The sequence below is a fragment of the Cinclus cinclus genome, chromosome 22 (assembly GCF_963662255.1).
Source record: "Cinclus cinclus chromosome 22, bCinCin1.1, whole genome shotgun sequence".
NCBI classification, from domain to species: Eukaryota; Metazoa; Chordata; class Aves; order Passeriformes; family Cinclidae; genus Cinclus; species Cinclus cinclus.
The window spans coordinates 4,495,110-4,504,649 of record NC_085067.1 but is presented as its reverse complement, the minus strand read 5'-3'; positions in this window follow the sequence as shown (position 1 = coordinate 4,504,649).

The window sequence follows — 9,540 nt, the reverse complement described above, 5'->3', positions numbered from 1 at the left end:
TTAAACCAAGGAGGTTAAAACTTGGGTCACATTGGGTGATTTAGACCCACGAAAGAGCAAGGAGGGATTCTCAAGGACGGAACAAAGGAGATGGAGTTGTTAAAATAAAGACACGCTTTTAACTGGCCGGGTTTAATTGTCTCACAGCAAGGTGGGAGCTCTGCCCAAACCCAGGTCCAAAGCTAGACCCTCACCTTTTCCTGCTAGTCCTGACTTAAAATGAGATTAGGGGCAGACGGATTAAGGAGATTTAGGAGGAATACATGTGATGCATCTTTGTAATCCCTCACGCAACCACCAAGAAATCCTCACTTGACTCCAGCTCCTCTTCCTGCAAAGAGAATAAGGAGCAGAAGAAATGAAGCCAGGTTGGCCAAGGTGCTCCAGGAAAAAAGAAATAACCAGCAGGATGAGAGTTATGCAAACATATTAGAGCTGGGAGAATCAGTTTTTGGCTATGTTAACATTTGGATAAAGAAACAGAGAAAAAGTTAAGTGTGACAGATTATTAGCAATGTGAATATCATGGTAAGTCTAAAGCATGTAGTGAGTATAAAGCTGCTAAACAGTATATAAACATAAATATAAACATAATTTAAATATAAATATACCTATAAACATAATGAAAATATAAATATAAATATATAAATATAAAAATATAAAAATATAAATATTAATATAAATATCAATAAATATAAATATAAATATAAATATATAAATATAAAAATATAAATATTAATATAAATATCAATAAATATAAATATAAATATGAATATGAATATAAATATAAATATAAATATAAATATAAATATAAATATAAATATAATATAAATATAAATATAAGTATAAATATAAATATAACTAAATATAACTATAACTATAACTATAAATATAAATATAAATATAAATATAAATATAAATATAAATATAAATATAAATATAAATATCATTCAAACAGTGTGTGTATATATGTGTGTGTAATATATATATATATATACAATATATATAAAGCACAGTGTGTGTATATAAAACACTGTAAATGAACAGAAAATTATATGTACATAGAACATTATGTGCACATATAAAATACTATTTATAAACAGTGTGTGTGCATATATAGAACACTATATATACATTAAAAACACAGTATAAATACACATATATATTCAATGCCATGTAAGAGTCACCAAATTACAAGTAAACACACAGTATTGACAGTAGATATTATTAGAAGGATAATATTACCCTAAGTGCTTTTTTTAATAAAAAATACACATTTTAGTCAAATAAACGCACATTTTAATGCAGACAGGCCCTGAGGAAAAGCAAAATCCAAGGAGCCCCTGCCCTGTGCTCAGGCACTGGTTTTGTACCCCTGTGGCTCCTGCACACACAGTCACTCTGATGCTTTCAAATATGTCACCATCACTCTTCAGCCAAAATTAATAATTGGTAAATAATGTTCTCTATGAATATTAGACCCATTTCTAGCTCGTGGGGGTTTGTTGAGCTCTGACTTCAAGAGGACGTGCCAGTCTTGGACCAGGACTCCCAGTACTGGGCAGGACCAGGTGTCCAGACCCTCCAAACTCCTCAAATTCATTTCAGCCACTTCAGTCCCAGTGGGAGCTCTGCACGCCTCCATCCTCAGGGAATTTCCAGATAAGACTCTCTCCATTTGAAGCTTTTGTCTGCAAACACCAAAGAGTTGGCACCAATGGATTTTCTGAAGCATTTTCAGCACCCCAAGGGAGTGAGATGCTCAGTTGTCCATGACTTTCAATCACTCTTTGCACCAAATTCTTGTTAAATCCTTTTTAAACTCCTTACAAATTCCCCTCCTGAGTCTCACACAGTGAACCACACCATGGCCAGAACACCACAGGCTTTTGCAGGATATTCCTGACTGAATGAGCAGCATTCCCAATATTTTATATTTGGTAGAGGGAGACAACAACAACAACAACAAAAAAAAAAAAAGCATGAGAACACAACAGGGGAAGTGCAGGGGGATAGCTCATCCCTCTAAAACCACGATAGAATTGTAATAAAATATTGATGATTAAAGCAAACCCATGGCATGTAAAAAAACCCATCAAAACTGACAGTAGGAGTCTGGACAACATTATAAAGCAGGATTAAATACCTGTGAAGCTCCAAATTCACAGGTTTGAAAGCAAGAAAAGCAAAACTGCTTTTTCTGAGTCGAAGATTTATCATTTATGGGCACAGCAACCCATCCAAAATTTGTTAATTCTGTGGCCTCAGGCTCAGCCATTCCCTCAGAGGGCACCAATATATTCCATGCTTGTGACCACACACATGATCACAAACTGGAGGGGGAGGAAGAAATAGAGAAGAAATCAAATTGTCAGACTTCATTCTATATTTTTTCTTGGTAATGAGTCTTTGAAGAATGATCAGACATAAAGAACAAAAGGGGAAAAAACACTTCAACATGTTTTTTTCTGGTGTTTTCTGGAGTTTCTTGTATCCACACTAGAGTTTTGTTCTCCCTTTATAAAGTGATTTTCTCAAAGCACCTAAAAGTATTTTTTCCCCTATGCATTCCATATTTAATGGGATTAAATTAATGGCTGGACATTTCACATAAGTTATAAGAAAAGTCCTGTAATAACTTTTATTAACAAAGATAAACAAACAATACTGCAAGTTATTAGCTAATATAAATTGTCTGGGTTTGGGTTTCCTTTCCTGCTCCACTTCAGGCTCCTACACCTGAAATTTTATTGTCTTGATTCAGTTTAGCATTAGTGACTCTGGTAGACACAAAACCAGCTCATTGAAATATGGCTTCATGAGGAAAGAGTTATACTTTAAATTGCAATTCCAGAACAGTTACCTTTAAGAAGTTTGAAATTATGTTTATTTAACTACTTTTATTTAAGTTTATACACAAGAGTAACCCTCAGCTTTTGCAATCCTTATTTTTGACTTTTGAAATAACTTGACTGATAGCACATCAACATTTCCTCGGAGCTGGTGACACCTTATTTTGTACCTACTGTATACAATCAGTATTTTGCACACATTGCAAATCTATTTCAGATATATTTGCATTAAATTCCATTTTAAGAAGCACTCTGAAAACAGGGCGAGAAAGAAAGGAAAGAATGAAGTTTTCCCAGTCCAAGGCTAGGGCTGTCTGCTTAATCAGCCTCTTCCAAAGAGATTATGCAAACCTGTCTGGAGAAAAAAATAACCTTAAGTGCAATTACAATAAAAATATCTTATTATAAAACAGAAGAAAGTGCTCACTGTTGCCCTCTCCACCATATGATTAGGAAAGATTTGCACTCTAAAGTTTAGGATTTATTAGGTTAACCTTTTTTTATTGGAGGTTTCATTTAAACTTCAAAACATTCAAATAACCATTTATATTGGAACTATGTTTTGAAGCTCTTTTCTCGTGGGACCAAATTATTACAAGACTTCTGCCACCCATATTTGCCTGTTCTTGGTATAAAAACATCACCTTCTGAACATTCACTTGTTTTTGTTGAGGTAGGAACTGAGATAGGATCAAAGAATTCTCTCAGCACAATCTTTCAAACCCCTGGCACAGCACTGAGCTACTTAAACCCAGCAGTGATTAACTGGAATTATGGAACAGATAAAACACTGAATATCACATCAGCTTTCTTGCACACAAATCTTGAGAAGTGCAACTGACTTTTTGGCACTTTCAAACAAATTCAAACTACTGGAATAAATATTTGGATTCCAGAATTTAGTTTACCAGGGCTGCTGCTTCATTTTTGTACTTCAGGCTTCCAGATCTGTGTGTAAATGTTTGTGTTTAGACTATTAAATATCAAAACCAGCAAACACTTTTACATGACCTCCTAATCCATTTCCTGTCTTACACAAACAAAGCCAAAACACTCAGTAGTGGAAAATGAACTCTCTGGTTCACTGTGCATTCCTCCCCTGCAATGATATAAATGGAAGCTTTAAAGAAGCATTTTCCATCTGTGGTCACAGCAAAAAATTGAATTAAGAACTACTAAAATTATGATGGAGTAACCATAAAACACAATTTAAATGCAGTCTGTGTAGAAGCAGAAAAGGGCTGTGTTTTCAGTTCAAAGAAATAAACGCACACAAAGAATATTTGTTTGCATGGAAAACACTGAAATTACTGAAAATTACAGCAGTGGGAAGATCATTAATGCACATGGCACTTATTTCACCTGGGGGCTCTTATTCAAGCAGCACATTGATGACAAATACCAGGTATTGGGTATAATCATAATAAATGCTGACTGAAATATGAAATTGATGATTTCTAGGTCTTTTTTTTTTTTTTAACCACAAAATCACAGAATGGTTTGGGTGGGAGGGGACCTTCATGACTATTTTGTTCCAACACCTTCCACTGGACCAGGCTGCTCCAAGACTGACATTGAGCCACGACTTCCATGTGCTTCACCACCCTCACAGCCAAAAATGTCTCCCTCATATCCCATTTAAACCCCTCCTCTCTCAGTTTGAAGTTTTCCCCTTGTGTTGACTTCCCAAAATCCCCACCCCAGCCCTTCTTGCACACTTTAAGGCCACCAGAAGTTCACCCCAGAGCCATTTTGCTGTTTGGATGAATGGGAGAATCCTGCTCTGGATGGATCCAGCTGTGACCTGGACAAAGGAGAGGCAAGAGAAACCATTAAAGATTTATTCCTGACAAAACCAATTAGGCCTGGCTGTGCAGCAAAGGCCCTCGTTAAGTCACATGAATTAATTCCTTACTCATACCATTGGCACCAGGAAATTCATTCCAGCAGCAGCAGCAGCCCAGGCTGGATGGATCAGGGAAAAAAAAAAAAAAAAAAAAAAAAACAAACAAAAAAAAAACCACTGAGAGCTCAGGCAGAGGCACATCAGTCACAAAAAAACACTGGAGAAGGGAATTCACATTATTGGGATGAACTCAGAATTCAAGATCTTGCTCGTCCAGGAAGCTGCTGAATAATTTAATTTCATGTACATGAATAAACCCAGCATGTTTGGACCTGCTGGAGGCACCAGACCTGAACCATCTCTTAAGTCATTTATTATACTTGCCTTTCCCTCTAGATCAACTTCAGAACATAAAAAAAAGCCCACCTCCTAAAAAAAATCTTTTCTACCAAATATCCAGTTAATCTAGGAGAAAATGGCAATGCTTAGCTGGCATTAAAGGCATTTTTAAAAGGTGCAAATTTTTGTTTTGGCTGGAAATTATGTTTCCCATTTTAACATATCTTACAGAAATTTAAACACTGGCTGAAAATAATAGTTCTTAAAAGTTATCTGAGTGGTGACACTTGTGCTTCCTCCAAGCATCCACAGGAATCCACGCAGCCACAGGAAGCACAGCCCTGTTCTTGTCAGCTGCAAGGAATATTTCTGCAGTGTTATTTCAAATTTAGGTTATGAGCAATGCCAGCTGATGAATTCCAGTGGGGAAATATCTTTAAAATCTGACATCTCAGTGCTGAAGAGCCTCGGCGTGTCTGGGGCAGTGTTGTTCCTCTGAACTCGTGCTCAGGTCTCTGGGCACATTTTAATTTTAAGAGGTACAGTGAACCCTCTGTTCTCCTGATTTATGAACCTGTGCAGACATCAAAGCAGGCAGCAGGGTTAATTAGACACTTAATTATAGATCAGGATGGTAAGGAATGCATTTGGGAAATAAAAATATGATTTCCAGTCCCAGTCAAATGCCAGTGAAGAGTAAGACTGGAACAACATCAGTGAACTGTGCCCTTCACATAACTCATAAAAAAAAAAAAAAAACAAAGTTTGGGTTGGAGTTTTGGGTTTGGTGTTTGGTTGCTTTTTGGATTTTTTTTTTTTTTTTTTTTTACCAAAATAGACTCTAAATGTTTTTAGTTTTCAGGTCTGGCACATGTTGTTCTCTGAGCAACCTCTGCCAGGAACTCACCACCCTCACAGGGAAGAATTTCTTCTTCATATGTCATTTAATCCCAATTGTTATTTCTGCCATTCCACAGGGAAGGGAAGAACTGAAGGCGTTTGGAGCTCTTCTCTCCTGTCTGTGTTATCTCCCTTTCATGAAGTAAATTTAATTATGTGTTTTCTCTATTGTTGTTTGTAAATTCCCTGCCTGTTTTTATTTCTTGCTGCAGATTACTTTCATGTGCAGCTTCATCAACATGGTTTACGCCCTCCACTAGAATAATTAAATTATTATTAAATAAAACAGGCCTTTGTTATATAAGGTCCCAAGTCAGTTTTCAAAATAATGGCTGGGTATCATCCAACTGCAATTATGCTCTACCTACCTAAATTCTCTTTGTAGTTTTAATTAAAATACATTATCCAGGATGATTTCACCTCCTATTTTAAGTTCTTGCACAGCACTGGTGAAGGGGAAAAAAAATCATCTCTGTAATGGAATTGCTCTATTTTGTGGACTCAGATAGGGAGAATAAATAGGTTTGGGTTATCCTAGCATGCAATGAGAGATTTCAGTAATCTCTAAAATTATCTTTAAAGTGAGATCCATTGTGTTAGAGGGGAAAATTGGGAAATGTGGAGCACTTTATCACTGAGAAGTGTTCTTCCCACAAGTGAAGAACGTTAAGGGAATGCAAGTCAGAGATAGATGAATGCCCTTGAACAATGACAAAATAGAACAGAGACATGGGGTGAGCTCATAAGATTTGCCACAATAACTCAGCAGCTGAGAAAAGCCAAAGGAAATGAGAATCTGAGGAGAAGCAGAGAACACCCCCAGAATCATTAGGCATATTTATTAATAAATGAGGCTGACAAACCAGCTAAAGAGGGGTGGGAAGCACTGGTAATGCAGCCTATTTTTGGAAGACATTTAACACTGTGCAGTTTTCATGGGAATAATTTTTTTATCTTTTTTAATTTAAGGTTCTTTGCAATCTTATAAGATTTCTAAGCAAGACCAGGTAGTTATACCTGTGCACCAAAATCAGAGAGGCTCTTTAACCTGCTTTATTAGTTATTAGCACTGATTTTGCTCTTCTTTTTTTTTTTTTAAGTTATTCAGTGAATCAGCATCCAGTCCCTGCAAGAATTCCAAGTCACAGTCCAAAAGGGAAGCCCTTGTATGAGTAAATTCCTTACTCAAATTCCAGCACACAGTGATGTCCTGCAGGATATTGTGCGAGTGAGAAGTCCCCAGGAATTCCATGGAATCAAAAATTTGGTACAGAAGTTATTTTCGAACAGAAACATCCTACTTTTCTTCTGACAGTTGTTCTGCTCCCAGAGAAACACAGAGGTCTTCCCAGGAATTTCTGAATAAAACATCAAAGCCATCAAGATGGAATTACTGCAGTAAAATTCATTTCAGCCTGAGCAGCTGGTTCAGTTTCAGTCGATAAGGCAGAGACAGCAATTTTCACTTTTTCAATTTCAATTTCAGAACTTGGTTCTCCAAAGTGCAGCCAGAAATCCTTCAGAAGCACAACCTGGTGCACAAGAGTGATCCAGGGAACTCCAAGGTTCTGTTAGTGTACTTCAAAATTCATTTATTTTTCACGGTTTTTTTATTTTTTTACAAATTCTCAAATTTTTCACTTTGTTTTTCAGATTGACTTTTTCAAATTTTGTAAAATCACAGCCTGATACACAGCTGTGATCAGTGCAACTCCAAAGTCCCATTAATGTAATTGATACGAATTTATTTTAATTACACTCCAAGACATTTTCCCAATCTGAACGTTAAATCCCACCTGAACACTTTTAATGTGATGGTTTTACCCTCAGAACTACCCAAACTACTCTAGAGTCTTTCCAGAAATCACTAAAAAATGAAGCAGCTCACACATATTTACACAAAAACTGAAGTTTGAATATTGATGGAAGAGACCTGGAATGAAAGTTTGAAATTTTTTTCACGTAAGTATTTAAATAAAATGGACAATCACCCTCGTTTCTAGGATCAATAATTTATTTTCTTTTTTTTTCTTTTTTTTTTTTTTCACATTTTGCAATTTGTTACAGGAGAAGAAACACTTGCTAATGGAAGTGACATGTTTTTGAACCATTTTCCAAGGTAATGGAAAAAGTTAAGCATATTCCCTAGGATGCACACTGATGACTAAGCTGCCAATATTAAATCAATTGAAGCAAGTGCAGTCCCTATTTAAACCTTGTATAAATTAATTTAAGGACTCTCCTTCTCCTACAGGAAGACTAAATTGTGGCATCTAATTTTCTTTTTTTTTTTTTTTTTTAAATCCCAAAGTCTCAGTCTTTACTCTCTCTCTCTCTACTTAATCTGCAAAAAGTCAAACAGGCTGAAGCCAAAGCCACAGAATGGATTCCGTGCCAAGGTTCCTTCTATTCCTGGTGATTTCCTCAGTTCCCTCCTGTCCCAAAAAAGGAAACAAAAGACTCCCAGTTTTCTGAAAACCAGATTCTCTGCAGGACAGTGCATTGCATTGCCACAAGATGGGCCACAGTGAATGTTCTCCTAGCAAACAAATCACTACCAGGGTACAAAGAATTAGAAATTAACTCAGTAAAAATGCTCCTTGCGTTTTCCCAGTGGTATAGTAACCAGAATCCTACTTTCCTTCCACAAAAAATAGATATATATATATATATTTTTTTTTTTATAAATACATTTTAATACAGACAATTCTGTTTCTATGCCAAGGAGGAAAAAAAAAATAAAAAGTCACATTCAAACAGATTTGCTGGGTGTATTAAGATACAAGCAGACACCAGAGCAGGCAGGAGCACAGGGAGTTTTTTGGGGGGGCTGCAGACACACAAATTTCACTCACTGACCAGTCATGGGGAGAAAACTGAGCTGCAAGGTGAGACCTGGAGCACCACACCCCTCAAATCAAGCAGCAATTCCCATGTAGATTAAATGACATGAACTCTCAATGGTATTTAACATTAATACTGGAAAGCCTCTATAAATTCAGGCAGTTTTTATGCTGGGGGTAGAGAGAAGAACCACAAGCAGGAGCTCCCAGGAGAAAATTGAGTCACTCACCATGGCCTTGAAGCTCTTGGGTCCAAAGAGCTGAAATTTATTCTTTATATAGTCCTTGTTTTCCTTTCCCTCCCCAAATGCACACAAACCAGCCCAAATTTCTGTGCCATACTCACAGTTCCAGCTGCTGCCCCACGGCCCCAAACACTGATTTCTATGGTTTTCTTCCTAACCAGATCTAATTAAAACTTGAGCAGTTAACCATCTATTCCAGGTTATGAATAATTAATAGAGCATTTTTATAACACTTACTAAATAGGACAGTTGGGTATTAGCATTTTCTCACCTTGAATAGCCCCAGTCTTTGCATGACTAAGAGATCCCTTTAACTTTTGTCATGAAGATTGGGGTTTATTTTTTGTGGGTTGATTATGTAGGATAATTTTCAGCACACTTTCACAGTTTTTTCTCAAACTGAAGGGATTTGGAAGTTGGTAGCCTGCATGTTTCACACACAGCCAGCCACCACCGTGACACTACACAAGATTTTGGAATAAAACTCTAATTACAGAGGTGGAAAACAGAGTATC